The sequence below is a fragment of the Protopterus annectens genome, chromosome 2.part0, assembly GCF_019279795.1.
Source record: "Protopterus annectens isolate FY-2018-M chromosome 2.part0, PAN1.0, whole genome shotgun sequence".
NCBI classification, from domain to species: domain Eukaryota; kingdom Metazoa; phylum Chordata; order Ceratodontiformes; family Protopteridae; genus Protopterus; species Protopterus annectens.
This window is the reverse complement of record NC_056728.1, coordinates 1,113,226,994-1,113,247,158: the sequence shown is the minus strand read 5'-3', so window position 1 is coordinate 1,113,247,158 and position 20,165 is coordinate 1,113,226,994.

The window sequence follows — 20,165 nt, the reverse complement described above, 5'->3', positions numbered from 1 at the left end:
TGTGTGTCTATAGCATCTTGTGTGTGTTACACCTCTGTTGGAAAGTGACATGATGGCTATTCTTTGCTCAATGATGATGTATTGGTGTTTATAGTTCCCATGACAGTTTCAACAACACTGATGTATGTTACAGGTATGTTGTGTGGTCAGTGTCATCAGTGTTATTGATGCTCTGCATGTCTGCAAATATATTTCATGGAAATAACACATACTACAGTGATGCCATGTGTAGGTGAGGCAGGACTGTGATTGTACAGCTAGTGTTTTTGTGTATGTATATGCTAATGCATTCCCATACATGCCATGGACCTTGCTTTCTTGTGATTGTGCCTAATGATGGGTAATGCTCTTTAGTATTGCTTTGTATGATGATATCCTAACTGTCCAGTGGGTAATTCAATTGTGCACACCTCCTGCATCCCACACATGTGCTTGTGTGTTCCTCTTCAGTGATGTACCTTGCAGGCAGTCTTCCTACATGGCTGTTTCCTCTCAGTGTTTTGTATGTGTTCATACTGTTATACGTTAAGATTAGGTTATGTATGATCACTGTATACAACTAATGGTTTATTTCCATTAGTTGTGATCTGTGCTGCTGTTGTGGGGCAATATGTAAACATCAATGTTTACTATGTGATATTATGTACCTGTGGCCAGTTATGACTCAAAGGTGTGCATCAGATGCTGCTGTGTTACCTGAGGTAGGACTTGTGGCCAAGGTGTGCATCAGATGCTGCTGTGTTACCTGAGGTAGGACTTGTGGCCACATTCTCCATCATCCTTATCGATTTCCTCTTTTCATGTTCTCCTGATCCTCCTCTGACAGGTGTGAAATGCCATCTTTAGACATCTGGAGTTCTTAGATCACCCACACCTGCAGCTAGCAAGCTGCATGTTTTGATGTTAATGTTGTTGTGTAGCATGGCACACACAGTAATCATCTGTGGTGCCTTTTATGGTGTGCATTGCAGTGCACCCCAGATGTGCCCAAACCACTGAATCTGGATGTATATTGTATTTAAATGGAAAAATGTTAAAACAGTTTGTTTTCTTTTCTGTTAACATATGTATGCCTGTCTTTAGTGATAATTTAATAAAGATGTTTAACAAAGACAAATTTTGATCTGTAAAGTTGGTTTAATGTTAGATATACTGAATATCACCTCCACTCCACAAAGCACCTCCGTAACAATACAGCCAAGCCCGCTAGCTATACAATAAAGGGTACCCTCCTGCAGACTCTCGAAGGATGGCAAAAAACACACTCCAGCAGTTCAAAATGATGCAAAATGGTCACGAACTACCAAAAAGAAATTTATTTATCAAACATCAAAAACTCCATAAAAACAAACACAGGATTGAGCGCGCTTTCGTCTATTAGACTTCTTCTTCTTAATGTTAGATATAATTAAAAGAATATCCATCCATTCTTGACTTTCTAAACATTGAAACAGATGGCAAGATAGGATGATCATATTTATCCAAAATATATAAAATAATTAAGAACTATACATTTTGTATCAAAGATAACTATTAGAATTATGCTCTTAAAATTAACTGCTCACCTTTAACTATAATATACAAAAAAAAATACTATTCTCAAAAAAATACATTGGGCAGGATTCACGAAGGCTTGCACGGAGTCTAAGAGTAGTGTAAGACTCCATGCAGCCCTCGCGATCCAGGAACAGCCCGAAATTTCGTGTAAGAGACCAGCTAAAGCATCTCTTACACGGAGTGGGTGTGGATATGCTAATCACCTCACTTGCAGCCGAAAGGCATGCAAATGAGGTAGATTAGCGATCCACGAAGCCCAAAGCAGCCTGTGTAAGAGCCGTTTTAGCTGCAGAAATGTACTCAGTTAACAACTGAGTACGTTTCTGCAAATAACACAATGGAGCCATGTCAGCTCCAAATAAAGGGTGCATATGTGTCAGGCAGCATGCCAATGGCCAAATATGTGGCCATTGGCAAGGTACCCCGATGCAAATATGATAAATAAATTTTTTTTTCGGCGATCGCCAATGTTTAAATGCAGCGCAGCCCCGCGCAAACAGGATGCGCTATATAAAACATAAAAATGAAGGTTATAAACCCACAAATGTGGGTTTTATGCAATACATGGATTTACAATGCAGAGACCAGCAGAACAAAAACAACATGGCCACCGTTTAGTGGTTGCTAAGGGGGGAAGCTGAGTGTAAGACATGTAACTAAGCATTAGTAGGCAATCTGATGTAAATGAGTGTTAGAATACTGAATTCCACTGTCACATAGCAAATGCGCACATTCTGAGTAGTGTAAGAGATACATAAGGGGGAGGAATAGAGTAGGAGATAGGTGACATCACAGGGGGGAATGGCAGAAAGAAATGCAGTTCATTGGAGGTCAGCGTTACATGACAGATGTCAGACACATATCATGGAAAGAGGAGTGCCACAAGATAAGCATGGGAAAGTCAAGAAATGGAAGGTGTACACTGTTGGTTACACCAAAGTTTCTTGCTGGGCGTGCATGCGCACGTGTGCACGCCATGAGGCGCGAGTAGGGCAGTGCGCGCGCGTGTAAGGCAGACTGAACATGTGGGAGCCTGTTGGTAGACTTGTAAGACTGTTTGCGCTGGTGTGCGCGTGTTTTAACCTGAATAAGATGATTCTAAACCGTGTAAGCATGTGTGCGTGCATGTAAGCCACTGTGAGCATGTTTCTGCTGCTATGTGCATTGCTCCCCCCTGAGGAAACAGAAAGGAAAAAGGAAGCAACAGAATTAGTAGGAAGCTAGCAGGAAATACTGCTGGAGCTAGCAGGTGAAAACAATTAGAAGCAGGAAATTACACAGGCAGAATAGTGGCCCAGCCAAGCACTTAAAACTCTGCAAACAGCAGTGCAGGATGTTTCTCTCAAGAGACACTGCAAGACAGGAGTAAGCTATTAGAAGTGAAAACTGAAAAAGCTGAACTCAGAGCAGAAATGCTAGGGGCTGCCATAGCTGTCATAAGGAGACACAGGCTACTTGCTGAGGGTGGTGACAATGCAAATGGTGCCAGACAACCCACAGTGAGGAGACAGAGAAGAGTGTACAGGCCCAGGGTCACCTACCATGGGTTACATGAGCTGGAGATAGTGGAGCACTATAGAGTGGACAGAGACCTCCTGCAGCAAATTGTTGAGCTGTGCAGGCCACGCCTCACACACAGAACCAACAGAGGGGAACCCATCCCAGTGGAAACCAAGGTATGTGTTGGCCTAAGAATACTAGCAACAGGTACCTTCCAGAGACCAACTGGTGATATGATGGGGATATCACAGGAATCAGCCTCCAGGGTACTGCACCAGTTCCTGGATGCCATGTCAGCACATGTCGGTGATCATGTATATTTCCCCAATGCCCGTGAGGTATTGGCCAGCAATATGCGTCTCTTCCAGAAAATAGCGGAATACCCAGAGGTAGTGGGTGCAATAGACTGCACTCACATATGCATCAAAGCACCAGCAGGTGAGCGGGGTAGGGCCTATATTAACCGCAAGGGCTTCCCCTCCATCAACTGCCAGGTCATGTGTGATGCCCAGGACATAATAATGAATGTGTGTGCTGGCTGCCCTGGGAGCTACCATGATTCCCACATCTGGCATTTGACACAGCTGTACCAGACATTTGCCAATGGGGACATCCCACATGGACACCTAGTGGGGGATGCAGGTTATGCACTGGAGCCGTGGCTGATGACACCCATCAGAAACGCACACACACCTGAACAGGAACGCCATAATGAGGCACACGCACAAACACGTAATGTAATAGAGTGTCTGTTTGGGCTGCTCAAGTCACGGTTCCGGTGTCTGGACACATCTGGTGGAGCCTTGCAGTACTCACCAACTACATGTACCCAAATTGTCATGGTATGTGCTATGCTACATAATATGATCTTGCGAAAACAGCTGCAGCAGGACCAGCATAGGGCCGGGCCAAACAGACCCCCACCATTGCCAAGTACATCACAGGCAGAGTGTGACTCGGAGGAGGAACAACCTGAGCCTGCCCCAGTAGGCAGAAGGAGGAGTGCCCAGTATGCCCTGACCTTGGCAAAGAGGCAATGCATAGCACATACACTGGCTCAGTAGGAACCCTGGGAATGATACCCCTCTCTGACTCACTCATATAATAACAGGGATGCCTAAAATGACATAACCTGCTCTCAAACATGTACGGGGAGTGTAGTATGTGAATCCGACAGAGGCAGCCCTGCAGCACCACCTGAGGCATGAATGCCATGTGTTAAGCAATGTAACACCATGTAGTATATGCAAACTTGATGACCCTGACTAACATCCTACCCTCACCAAGCATGATGCCACAATATAACGATGAGATGATCAATTGCAATAATTGGCTGATGTATTGCAGTTAGTCAAAAGGGATCCAATGTGTGCCAGCCTGGGATGACATGCTGAGCATGACATGATGCTCCACCTGCTAGGGGTGGTGTGCACCTATCAGTCCAGGCCTTATGGATACTGGCAAAGGCTGTTGTTACCCACAGCGTGCCTTGAATAGGTAAGGCTCAAAACACAAACCCACCTCTATAGGTATCACAAGGGATAAGAACCTAGATGTAATGCTACCCAATGTCAGAAGTCTAAACAGCAAGATGCATGCAGTCTAAACTCCCCCAGTATGGAGAATGTTGATATCGGTCCTGTAACAGAAAACTGGGTCAAGGCTCACAACAGCACCCTAACACTACCAGGTTACACCTCATACTGTGCTGTACAGCCTCAAAATATGGAACAAGCTACAAAAGGAGGGTGACTAGCAATAATTGTCAAGGATAACCACACCCCCATGTTGGTACCACAACAAGAAGCAGCATGGACTAGCCATGGTCAAGTAACAGTGGCTAAAACTGCCTCCCAGTTTATAGCCTGCTACAGACTACCGCCCTAACACCAGGAACTGCACTTGGCCTACGTTGGAATACATGAATATATCAAGCTCTCCAAACCACATTATATTGGGTGACTGAAAATACTCAAACATAGACTGTAGGAAAAAGTACCTAGAATCCATAAACCAAAATGCCCAGGAACAACGTACCACTTCCACAAGAGGGGTAAGCATACTGGATGTAATAATCAGCAACATGGGTACTGGATGGCAAGATGAGAAGTGTATCCCTCACTGGTAAGACCAGACCATAGAGTAATCACACCGGATATACACATCCTGACCACAGTCCCTGGCCAGAAAACCACAGTGAAAAACATGTGTAAAGCAAAAGTTGCACTCCTCCAAACTGATGTGGAATCCATTAAAGGCCCTATGCAGGTGCAAAATATGGGCCACACCTCAGAACCTGTTATACAGGCATTCCATGAACACTGCCAGGAATGCTTGGATTATGCAATCCCAAATAAAACCAAGACACAATGCCATACACGCAGGCATCTGGCATGGTGGACTCCAGCCATTACCAAAGCATGCAAGAGAATGAGGAAGCTACTACATGATAGAGCAAACATAAAAAGGGAAGTAATCACTGATCAGTAGTATGGCAATAAAATATGTCCACACATACAATCCACTAAGGCCAGCTACAACAAGTTGAATATGTGAATCTTGAGGCAATGTTACACCTGCCCCAAGTACACAGACAACCCTCACCTCCCCCCAAGAAATACAAATATATGTGAGAGATGCAACCATTTATCCAAACCGGAGGCTGAGCTCTCTCAACTCAGTACTGTCAAAACTAGTCAGGAGGAGAAGGTAACCACACACACCACAAACCCAGTCTCACATAGACCTATCACAACTGCAAACCAAAGACATAAACACAGAAAAACATTCCTGGAGGCCCTAATTACAAACACACCACATCAACAGAGGCCTTCAAAGCAGACACCCAAGCAACCACTACCTCCAAACATAGCACATGCAACACATAGTACACAAAGCTGGTGTGCCAAACAGTCACAGGCCAGAAGGAGAAACAACATGCCTGATACAGTTGTAATAGGTGACTCCATAGTCAGACACACTGCTGTCCCACTCACCAGAATGAACAAGGGAAAGGGTACAGTAAGCTGCCTGTAGGCTGCTACAATATGTCACATAACACAAGTATGCAGGTCACCCCAAAGCAAGTAGAAATATGATGCAGTCATTGTCCATGCTGGCGTGAATGACCTGAGATGTACCTCCCCAGACTACATGAAAAGAGACATAGATGAGCTCGCCGATTATGTAGTCCAGGCCGGTATGACACTGACCGTGTGCAGCATCCTACCCTCACCAAGAATGATGCCACAGTACAAACACAGAATGATCAGCTTTAACAAGTGGCACAATTACTGGTGTTATTCCAAGGGGATCCAATGTCTGTCTGCTTGTGGTGTCATGCTTGACAAGCCACGCTGCTGTTCCATGGATGGCTTGCACCTGTTACCCCTGGGCGTCTGGATATTGGATAAGGCTCTTGCCACCTCCATAGAGCGTTTCGTAGGCAAGGCTGAAAAGACTAACCCACCACCCTAGAAAACATAAGTGGAAAGAAACATAAGGGTAATGCTGACCAATGCCAGACATGTAAACCTCAATATGCATGCTCATGAGGCCCTCCCCAGTACGGAGAACATTGATGTCTGTGCAGTGACAGAAACCTGCAGCAAGGCTCCTGACAGCACACCAGCACTACCAGGTTATACCTCATATCATGCGTTATGGCCCCAAAACCTGGACCAAAACATAAAAGGAGGGGGAGTATCCATATTCAGCACAGACACCCACAAATCCAGGTAACTGACAATGCACGAAGCATCGGAGACCACCCATGTGCAACTAATCTAGGCAAAACTGCTGTACAGTCTGTAGCATGCTACAGACCACACTCTCACACACAGGAACCCCACCCAGCTGTCCTGAAAACACTGGACAGTATGAATGTCTCACCAAATACCAAACAAGGTACTCACAAATTACCACATAGGTGGTAATCCATTATGTATGGAAGGAGTAATCAGGGACCTAGGGACACAAGTGGACAGTAAACTGTTATGTGACACTCACATTGCCAACGTGGCTAGGAAGACTGTCTATATTGGACACCGTATCATGAAAGGATTCACATCTACGTCAACAGAGGTCATTGTGCCCCTATACTGTTCTCTTATCAGACCCATAATCTAGTACAATGCCTCATTTGGGATGTACCTTACCCGACACCTGCAGCAGTTAGAAAGACCTCAAAGGTACCTCACCAAGAGGATAAAGGGTCTCAAATATATGTCATATGCTGCCTGGATGTAGACACCCCAGCTGAATGCAGTCACATACTGCCTACACAGAGGCATTGTATGCCTGTTGTACAAGGCCATGTCCACCCCAGAAAACCCAAATCCATCGGAGCTGTGAGAGTGAGAGATGTCAACTTCAACACATAATGAAATAGGATGTGCTGGAGGGACAGATACATAACCCAGAGGCTCCCTACACCCTGGAACAGAATCCCACTCCATGTTAGGCAGAGCCCCTCACTGACTCTCTTCAACAGGAATCTTGCCAAGTGGATGGATGATCGTAGATGTACACTGGGGGTCTTCACTGTGTCACGTCCAGACAGAGGCACAGTAATGTAAATCATAAATGGCCATAATATTCACATAGCAAGGGGTGGTGAAAGCCACACACACTCTGGCTAGGCTTATAAATGTCCTAGGGTGGATAGCCTAGTATGAACCTATGAACCTATGAAGATACAAATTGTACAGGACACTAAGGATAATCGCAAGACTTTCTTAACTGATGGTAGGAATTCACAGATATGCTCTGAATCACTTAAATATTACAAACAACATACCAAACACACACACATATTGCCAACATCCAACCTGACAGGTGCAGTGCAAACCCCCCCCCCAAAAAAATGCAAAATATCTATCCCAGCAGAGTGCTGCCCCCCCTGACATTGCAGATGCTGAGGTAACAGCCAGCATCTACAAAGCAAAACACACAGCATCAATGGTATGAGATGGTGTCCTGGGCTGAGTCCAACATGGACTCCAAGAAGAATGGAATGCCAATGTCAGCCTTACCGCTGGATATGTACCCAAAGAGCAGTGTACAACAACAGTGGTCCTTCTCAACAAAGGTGTTGCCTGAATGGATACTGCAAACTACCACCCCAGAATCCTGACAAGCTTGTTCTGCAAAGCTATGGAAAGGATCAGCATGTACCGCAGACATAAAGATATTGGGGACCTACTGACACTGGACCCTACCCACTGTGGTTTTCTTAAATGCAGATCCTGCCCCTTAAACATGTTTGACTCATTTGAAACAGTCATTAAGGTCATTGATGAGGGGAATGTGGTCCACACAGCGTAGCTGGACCTTGCAAAGGCTTCTATACAATACCCCATGTGTTCATTATAGATAAGCTCACCAGCTTAAATATAAACCCCTATGTCAGTAGAGGGGTTGCAAACCAGACCAAGGACAGAACTGACATGGCCAGAAATGCTGCAGCCATGTCAGACTACAAACCAGATATAACTGGCATCCCACAAGGCTTGGTCCTGGGACCTCCCTCGTTTGGTATATATGTCCCATAGGTACAGGCCAACATGGAAGGACTGTGTCTGAACAAGTACCTGACGTTAACAACTGGAATGGTGTATGTGAACACCTTCATATCTTGGCACTGTTCCCAGGGAAGCAAAGTGTGTGTCCTGGATGTAGGAGGGGTGGTCCGAACTGGTTGTGTTGTGTGTTACAGGTCCTGTGGTCATGAAGCATGGTATAGAACATAACCTGCCAGTGCTGATGTGCATATCTGACCCTGAAGTAGGTGGCTGCAAATGCATATATATGCTATCCTCCACCTGACAGGTAGTACTACATGTACATAACTCTGTAGAAATAATGATGTCAGCACCCTATAAATACTGCAGGTGCAGAAAAGATGCCCAGTAATTTGGATAGTGCACTCTGCTAATGCGTCTCCCTCAAGTGTCATAATATAGTTAGGTAGGGGTTTGAATCCTTCAAATTCTCAGTGTGTGTGGGTGAGTGAGGTTGGTGTGTGTGCAATTCTGTGTGAGAAAAATGTCCCTTTTGGCAACTAGGAGAACACACTACAGGATGCACATTCCCCTTGCTAAACACCGATGATGTCAGCACCCTATAAGTACAGCAGGAGAAGGGAAACCTCCCAGTAATGTGAGTAGCGCACTCCGCTAATGCGTCCGTCTTGTGTGTCATAACATAATTAGGTAGGAGTTTGAATCCTGCAAAGGGCAAGTGTGTGTGCAATTCTGTGTGAGAGAAATGTCCCTTTTGGCAACTGGGAGAACACACTACAGGATGCACATTCCCCTTTCTAAACACCGATGATGTCAGCACCCTATAAGTACAGCAGGAGAAGGAAAACCTCCCAGTAATGCAAATAGCGCGCTCCGCTAATGTGTCCATCTTGTGTGTCATAACATAATTAGGTAGGGGTTTGAATCCTGCAAGTGTGTGTGTGGGGGGGGTGGAAGTAGGGTGTGTGAGAAAACTGACCCTTTCGGCAACCAGTACAACACACCAGCTGGTGCATATTCCAATCTCTACACAGAGATGATGTCAGCACCCTACAAGTACAGCAGAAGAGGGAAAATCTCCCAGTAATGCAAATAGCATGCTCTGCTACTGCGTCTCTCACTACTGTCATAGCATAGTTAGTTATGGCTTTGAATTCCACACATGCCACATGTGTTTTTGTCACACAGAATGCCCATGTGTGTGGGTTGTTGTTCACAATAATGCATGACATCGATTAAACCAGTAATGGCAATGGACACAGATGATGTATGTGTGTGCCAAATACACATATGTACCTTTGACCTTCAATAGTTTCCATGTCTGACGCCTTCCACATGTGAATACATGGTATTTGCACTGGATAACATTATGACTGTGGTCTTCTGTGCAGGTGCTGCATGTGGTATGTGTATATACAGTGTGAGTTGTATATGGTATCATCCTAGCAGTGAGGGATGCACATCTGGTCTGGGGCATATAGTCTACATGTTGTTGATGAACAGTTGCTGCATGTTTTCACCTGTTGTGGGAGTGGTAACAAGTTGTTCCATAGCAATGCAGTGACTACATGCTAGGAACCTTTCAGCTAGGGTGTTGTAGCTACAGTAATTCATCAGCATTCAGTAATACTTCAGCATTCTTGGTGAGGGTATGATGCCAAGCAAGGTCAGGGTCATACCAGCCTGTGCCACATGCTCAGAGAGCCCTTCTATGTTCCCTATCATGTAGTCAGGGAGGTACATCCCAGGTCAGCCATAGTGGCATGGACAATGACTGAGTCATATGTGTCCATGCCTCTGACTGACCTGTATGCTTGTGTTATGTGGTGGACCATAGTGCCCCACGGGCATATCACTGTGACCTTCACCTTGTCCAGCCTGGGGAGCGGGACCTCACTGTACTGGACAATAAAGGTACCTAACACAACTGTAGCAGGTGTGTTGTCTAGCCATACAGGCTGTGACTGTTTGGCACACAGGATTTGTGTGCTATGTGTTGCACGTGCTGTGTTCTGGTTTAATGTATGCCTGTGTGCTAGCTGCAGAGGTGTCTGCTGCTCAGGCAGCATGCTATTCTGAGGCTCCATGAATGGCCCAGTGTGTTCATGTGTTTGGATTGCTGTCAGTGTAGGCCTACATCAGACTGGTATTGTAGTCACTGTAGTATTTCATGCCACCTGACAGGTTATGCCAGTACTGGGTTCAGAGTGCTTACTCCCCAGTTTGGCTATGTGGTTGCATCTCATACATGTGTTGTACGTCCATGTGTAGGGGAGAGGGTTAACTGTGTACATGTGGCAGCTGTGACATTGCCACATGACCCACATATTCCACAACTGTACCATAGAGGTGACTGACAAGTGACCTATGCACATGCTACCATAGTATTGTGATTGCCATGGTGATTAACAGCACATAGGGCCAATGGGGAACAAGGTACAGAAGGTGAGTATGTGAGGGTGTAGTGCCTGTGATTAGTTAGCACTGGCATATATGACTACTCACGTGGTCAAATGCCAGGTAAGTCATATGCAAAGTGTCACAGGCAACGTACATGTGAACAGGACAAACAGTGACGTTCTGTCAAGTGAGACATGGACATACATATAGTAAGCTATACAGATGTCACTAGGAGTCCACAGAAGCTCTGTAAATCCGCATTGCAGGTGGGATCAGTGTTCCAGGGTAACTGCAAGCAAACATGCATGCAAACAAAGCTACAGTAAGCAGGACTGCATGTAGTCCATTGTACAACAAACAAGCTGTACCACTTCCAGTAGGTAACAGTGCAAATATGCAGGCACTATACACATGCACATGGAAATACACAGGTCAGGTGGCTAGGGTCCAGTCTCAGCGCACACAAGTGTACAGATCATGTACTGTCAGGATGTACAATAACTGGATGGAAACCCAGGTGCTCATACCTGCAGTAATATACATGTCAAATAACAGACACTGAGCCTTCACTCAGTGGTTCCATACTTAGTAGGATGTATGCTACCTGTCCTGCCACCACAGTATCCCTGACATTTATGGGGACTCTCCCTCCTGTGAAAGTTAGTTTTGTGTGTTGGGGCTGTCTAGCATGGTATGAGATGTGAGCTTGCAGTGCTAGGGTGCTCCTGTGTGTCCTGTACCAGTCGTGTAGTACTGCACACACATCAAATCCTCAAACATCCACATTGCCGAGTCCAGTGTGAGCAACATGCCACTTGACATTTACATGTCCATCATTGCGTATCAATGCTTTCATTACCTTATCCCCTGTGCTACCTATGTATGTAGCCTTCTGTTGACATCCTTACCACCATTATGCCAACATGTGCAGATGATACACTATGGTACTTACCATGGGTGTAGACAACAGTACAAGACAATCATACCCTTACTGTATCAGGCATGCTGGGATATACCCACAATTATATCGGCACACAGTACTGTTAACAACATGATACTATTACTACACATCTATGTAGTCACCCTGTGCATCAGCAACATGTTAACCTGTACCTGCACTGATGTTACAGATTGCAGGAGGTGGCACAGTTTCATCATATGCACAGGGTGTGAACTTGGTATGCCTGAGTCTGCCACTGATGCCACCAATTGACATGTATGTGTATGTGTGTTGGTGAGAGACAGCAGTATAAGGTGGGGCAATGTTGATGCAGTGTGTGCGTGTATGCAGTAGCCCTAGGTGTTGTCAGTTCACATGTGTGTATGGATGCACACAGTTTCACCTCATGGCTGCCATATACCGGTGTTTGTGGACAGCCACAGACTGTACCTGCCAGGTCATACAGATCAGTGTCTCTGGCCACGGGCACAGTACCTGTGCCTTGCAGGGGTGCTACAGACCATATCCGGTACCAATCCAGACTGGGTACTGTCATCAGAAGCAGGTGTTCGTTGACTGGACACAGATCCCTGTCGGGCCTGTCCAGAGCCACGTGCACATGGTCTCCTGGGGTGGTCTGATGACAGCACAGACCCAGCATTACTGGGGCTGCTGCTGGCACTATGGGTGTGGCCGAGGCCCTGTTGTCATCCGCAACGACTGCCAGCTGCTGCTGTTTTTGGCATACACCCACGTCGATGCCTCAACCGTCCACCATTGCCCTGGTTCATGGACATGTAGTTGTGGAACTGATCTAATATGTCCCCACGTCTGTCTATGACATTGGTGAAATTACGGATGGCAGTTGCAATGTCACGCATACTGTCAGTCATGGCTGTGCGACATGCTGTCAGCTCCCTCAGACCCTGTCTGGTGTACCGTTCCATACGTGACTGTGCCTGCATAACAGCCGAAAACATAGCTGAGATTGTAAGACCTCTGTGGGCACGTCTGACAGGGGCAGTATGCCCACGGATGCTCCTACGAGAACCCCTGGACATCTGTCTGTGTGGTACTATCTCAGGGCCATGCCCATGGCTGCTGTGTGGGGAAGCATGTGCCACAGATACCACATTACCCTGGTCAATGCCCACTGTATCCTGTCCATCACCTAGGGACATTGGTGACAAAGGGTGTATTGGCAGGATGACTGTGCACATTGATGGGGTTGACCGCTGTGTACTGTCAATTGGCTGACCAATGACAGACCCTGGCATACCTTCCTGTGCCATTACACAGATGTCATCATTATCAGTACCCGTGGCACCTGATTCAGGTTCCCTGCTGCATGACACCAGAGCAGCACCAGAACCTGTGGGAGGGAAACAGGAAACACAGCTTACAATGTCTACACAATGTTACCAGTGATGCACAAATGCACACATGCACACATGCACACGTGCACATGTGCACAGGTGCACACATGCACACATGCACACATGCACACATGCACAGGTGCACAGGTGCACACATGCACACATGCACAGGTGCACACATGCACACATGCACACATGCACAGGTGCACACATGCACACATGCACAGGTGCACACATGCACACATGCACACATGCACAGGTGCACACATGCACAGCTGCACTCATGCACACATGCACACATACACACATGCACAGGTGCACACATGCACAGGTGCAGACATGCACACATGCACACATGCACAGGTGCACACATGCACACATGCACACATGCACACATGCACACTTGCACACTTGCACACAGTTGCACACTTGCACACTACTCAGTATGCGAGATATCAACACACAGACACAGACACACCTGCATGCATACACAGAGCACTACTGAGCCTAATATTACTATTACTATCAAGACTATTAAATGTATTGTTAATACACACTCACCAGCATGAATAGGCTGCATTGCTGTTACACCAGAGGGACCTTCAGAAGTGAGAAAGTGCACAAGTGCACAGGTGCACACATGCACACATGCACACTTGCACACTTGCACACAGTTGCACACTTGCACACTACTCAATATGCGATATATCAACACACAGACACAGACACACCTGCATGCATGCACAGAACACTACTGAGCTTAATATTACTATTACTATCAAGACTATTAAATGTATTGTTAATACACACTCACCAGCATGAATAGGCTGCATTGCTGTTACACCAGAGGGACCTTCAGAAGTGAGAAAATTAATGTCAGTGGGCACAACTGTGCCATTGTTACTGAGTATGATACAGGTCAGTAGTACAACAGTTGCCTTTCACAGGTCAGCTGCTGATATTGAGAATATCACACTTGCACATTGAATACTATGATGACAGCTACAAACCAAGGACACACCTCACACATGCATTAACTACCAGTGTACACAACAATCAACAATACATATGGCATATTACCTGCACGCTCGTAGTCTTGGTGCTGTGTGGCACCAGCCTCCATCATAATGCAGGTCTGCTGCTGTTGTTGTTGGCGGGCTGCAGCCACAACACTTATGAGTAGTCCCTCCAGTCTGGTGAGTGGGGGATGTGTAGCCACCCCACCACCTGTGGCAACCTGTTGCCTGTGGATATCCGACGCACGCTGATGGACATTTCTGATTAAATCACTGCAGTGATGTCGTACCTGCTCATATGTCCTATTATGCATGCCTATGTCATTTACCCGAAGGACCAGGTCTTGCCACAGTGCAGCCCTCTCCTGCTGATTCTGGCTGGTGCAGGAAAAGAGTATTGCATAATCCCGCACCAGGCTCTGGTGTATTTCCTCATCCTCAGCTGCAGAGTATGCTGGATTGCGCTGGTGAGCCATGGTCCTGAAAAAGAAAATAACATGATATCAGCAAAATATGTCAGCAGAATTTGGCACACATACTACACATGCTACTCGACTGTTGTGATACAACATATCTCACATATATAGCATCTGTCTGTCTATTGGTGGATACACATGTAAATGGCCAGGTATCATTGCTGAGCCAACAACTGTGCAACAGTACCTGGCACACTCCATACGACATACTACCAAAACCCCAGCAGTCAGAACACTGATTCAGGTCCAAAGCACATCCTCACTCTGGGGGTTTGTATCGAGGTACTGTATGGAGTACATCATCAACTACTGTGTGCTGACCACAAACTAATTGCTCTGGATATACATATCCCACCTCCACCACCAGCACAAACGACTACAGTGAATAACATTTCAAATGCAAACTTTACACTTCGTAACACTGACATGGTATCTTTTAAGCCCACTGGGCCAGTGGAAGACACAACCCACAATGCTGACTCCTTCACAAATGATTTCTACGGACATCTCTGAGAATGCATGGATCATGCAATCCCATATAAGACCAAGACACTCTCCACAGAGGGAAAGCATCCTGTCTGGTGGACCCCAGCCATAGACAGATTGTATAACAAGAGATGGAAGCTACTGCAAGACAGAGCATAATTCCATAAAGGGAAGGCATGTCTGATCAGCACTGGTAGAGAGCTATTTTCTCTCATACAAACATCCATGGGCAACTTTGAGAGGGAAATCAACAGGGACACTGCAGATAACCACAAGGCCTTCTTCAGTTATGTTAGTAACCTGGTCAGAAACCCTCCAATATGCTCATAGTTAGTACACAACAACAAATAATTCACTGAACCCACAGATATTGGCAACATTGTGGCAGACAGGTTCAGTGCAAGTTTCCCCCCTCTCTCTCCCCCAAACTAAGACATACTTACCCAGCTGACTGTAACCTCCCTGTCATCACAGATGTCCAGGTGAGAGCCGCCCTCAGAAAAGCAGAAAGCATAGCATCAATGGGACCTGATGGTATCACCAGTTGCATGCTACATGAACTCCAAGAGGAGCTAAACACACATATAGAAGTGCTATGTAACACTAGCCTGACTACAGAATATGTACCTGTACACTGGCGTACAGCAGCAGTGGTTCCACTCCACGAAGGAGGCATCTCTACATACCAATACAATACAATACAACACAATACATTACAATACAATACAATACAATATGCTATTGCCCCTGGGACTACAGCAACATACTGTTCTGCTACCCTGACCATTGTGACACATGTGATGTAATGGTACCTGCTCCTGTCAAACAGTTACACAGGGTGACTCATATGGCATATTACCTATCTGACTAACATTCAACAGGGGTATGTGTGACATGTACTCATGGGGAGTCTTGCTTCTTAATGCTGTGTGGTTTATTGCAGGGTATGACTCATCTGTGGGTAGGAACCTGTACCTCCATCATGTGCTCTCTACTGCGGTGTCACAGACGACACACAGCAGTCATTTAGGTTGTGGATGGTGTGAGGTGTTACTATGGTTGTTGGACATCTGTCATGGGTGTGACTTAAGTATGTAAATCCAGGAGTGATAACCTCTATGTGGGTAGTATGTGTGTACTCTGTGGTGTTGTCAGTCACTGTGCATTGGTAATGTGTTTGAGTGCATTGTCACAGTGTCGTACATGTCACTGTGTCCTTCTCCATATCTGTAGCTGTCATGTGAGGTACATACCGTGGCAGCCATTGTGTGGTTTGGAGGGGTACACTGACCTACATGTCCATAGCTGACACACCATGTCTGCTGACACATACCATGTGCAGGTATTCCAGGAATAGTGTGCTACTGTGACTATCACTGGGGGGACTATTGTACACATTTATGACCCTGTTCACCCCTGACACATGCAGTGGTGGGCAGCCAATCACATATCTGGTGGTTACTGGTGTAGGCGATTTGAAATGGGGTATGGTACACCAGTTTCGACACTGGTGTTCACTCCATGCCTTTATCACCAGGCACCTGTTGCAATACATCTGTACACATGTGCCTCACTCAGAATATATATACATCTCTCTCTCTCTCTCTCTTTATATATATATATATATATATATATATATATATATATATATATATATATATATATATATATATATATATATCAAAAAACAACTCACCAGCAACCCCAAAGTAGTTTATACAGAAAACTGAACCCAGTCGGAAGGTATATCCAGTCGAGTATCACACTCAAGATTCACTCCAAGTCTGACAAAGAAAATCCTTGTAGCAGTATATCCAGTGTGATAATATATCCAAAATTCAGCAAAAGACTCCTTTTCAAATGTATAAGAAACTCTTTATTAACTTTAGCCCGGATATTCCGCTTCCTCAGACGTTGCAATTTATTAGATTAATGCCAGAGCTTTAAATACTAAATTTCAAATATCATCATATCCTGTTAATGAACAACATCATTTCCTGCTAATGGACAACATCATTTCCTGTTAATGAACAACATCATTTCCTGTCATTATTGCGTTTTAAAGTTACAAAGATGCATATATAGCATATAAACCAACATATATAAATACTTCAACTATTAAAATATTTGAATAAAAATACACATATTAAGACCTATCTAACTATCAAAAATGTATATAGCAACATAATTACGATAAATACATTTTCATAAAAATGCAAGAATCTATCTAAAAACATAATAGCTAACAGACATGACACAAGAAATATGCTCTACCGACAACTTCAAATAAAATGCATAAAAAGCGCATATATAAAAGCAAAAATCTACAATGTGTTCATTCATTCTAAACAACATCTGAATAGATTAAGGAAACAGAAACATACTCTGTCAGCAACTTCAGGTAGAATGCACCATAAACACACAATCTACAGTGTGTTCATGCATCATAAGCATCATTTGAACAAATTAAGAAAGTAAAGATCAAGGCATAATCATTCAGATAGATTAACAGCTATAAGTCTTCAGTTCAAAATGTAGGCGTACAATCGACTAAAAATTCAAAGCATAATTGCTTAGTTTAAACATAACAATTCTAAAACAGCACCTGATTGAATTAAAGACAGCGATCAAAACAGTCATTTGACTCGATCAACAACTATATGTCTACAGTTCAAAATATAAATAAAAATATGTAGATAAAAACGCTCGATCGACTGTAAACTCAAAACATAGCTGTTCAGCTTAAACACTGCAATAATGAATTGTAGTTAGATCATTGTCATGTCCAATAGCTTCTATATACTAACAACTTAGGACAAAAACTAAAAAGTCAATAGCACAATTATTCAATATAAACATAGCAATGTTATAAAGCTACTGTAGCATACATACTTAACTAGCAAATCTCAGTTTATCAATTTATTCCATAAAAATTATATCGCACAACTAGCTATATATATCACTGCCTAGTCAAAGACGGCAGAGAGGCCAACAAACCTACAATTTCAAAAGCCATCGATATATTTACATATACTATAAATACAAGTCTAGATAACATTTAGTTTATACAGAGCAAGCCTTACAAGACAAATTCAACCAATGCATTCGACCAACATTACATTACACCCTGTCGTGTTCCAATAATAGAATGCGTTACATTACGCCCAACATAACTGCCCAGCGCTCGGTGTGATCGCACCTATTAATGTACTTAGAGACAATGCAAACTATTAACTGTTCACCTATCACTAAAAAACAGCAGCCAAGGCATAGCCTATCAATTAGCAGCTACCAAGTTGACATATGTGCGCATGAAATTAAATATATTTAAAACGCAGACATAACATCTCAAAAAATCAAGGAAAATTCAATTTTATATATGCGCTTTTTATGCATTTTATTTGAAGTTGTCGGTAGAGCATATTTCTTGTGTCATGTCTGTTAGCTATTATGTTTTTAGATAGATTCTTGCAGATTTATGAAAATGTATTTATCGTAATTATGTTGCTATATACATTTTTGATAGTTAGATAGGTCTTAATATGTGTATTTTTATTCAAATATTTTAATAGTTGAAGTATTTACATATGTTGGTTTATATGCTATATATGCATCTTTGTAACTTTAAAACGCAATAATGACAGGAAATGATGTTGTTCATTAACAGGAAATTATGTTGTCCATTAGCAGGAAATGATGTTGTTCATTAACAGGATATGATGATATTTGAAATTTAGTATTTAAAGCTCTGGCATTAATCTAATAAATTGCAACGTCTGAGGAAGCAGAATATCCGCGAAAGCGCTAACGTTAATAAAGAGTTTCTTATACATTTGAAAAGGAGTCTTTTGCTGAATTTTGGATATATTATCACACTGGATATACTGCTACAAGGATTTTCTTTGTCAGACTTGGAGTGAATCTTGATTGTGATACTCGACTGGATATACCTTCCAACTGGGTTCAGTTTTCTATATATATATATATATATATATATATATATATATACATATATATATGTATATATGTATATATATATATATATATATATATATATATATATATATATATATATATATATATATATATATATCAATGTACATATATTGCTATAGATATGGAGAGGGTGTGTGTGTGACAGAGAGGGGGTGAAAGTGACAGAGGGGGTGGGACAGGGGGAGTGTGAGATCGTCATATACAGTCATATCTGTAGATAGTTAGATCTGCCTGTTTATGTATATGTATCTACATATATCTATATCTGTATGTGTGTATTACATATATATGTTTCTACATATTCTATCTATCTACATCTGTCTATGTATTCCTACATCCCTCTCTATGTATGTATACATATATGCATATTATATATATATATATATATATATATATATATATATATATATATATATATATATATATACATACATACATATACTGACATACATACGTATCCATATGATAGATGGGTATATCAACATGTTTGTTTACAAAACTGTATACACACACTAACATACTGCTAAACATACATAACTGTGAAACCTACTTTGTACATTGCACTACAACCTACATTCAACCTACATTGATATGTGCACATAGATGCCCTCACATACATATGTATGTACAGCCTTCACTGATAGTTGCTGTATGTCCCCTGCCCTATGCACATCTTCATATACATTTGGATACAGACCAATGACACATATGGAGGGTTCACAGTATGTAGACTTTTAAAGTATTACTTTACATTACCTGTGTTTGTCACAGCTGCTTGCGCTGCCATTTGATTTGGTGTCCTGCTGCTCCAGTTGGCAGTTGTCAGCTTTGGAGTGGGTTTTGATGACTGGTTTTGTTTGTGTATGTTTTTTTTCTCTCTCTCTCTCTCTCTGTCT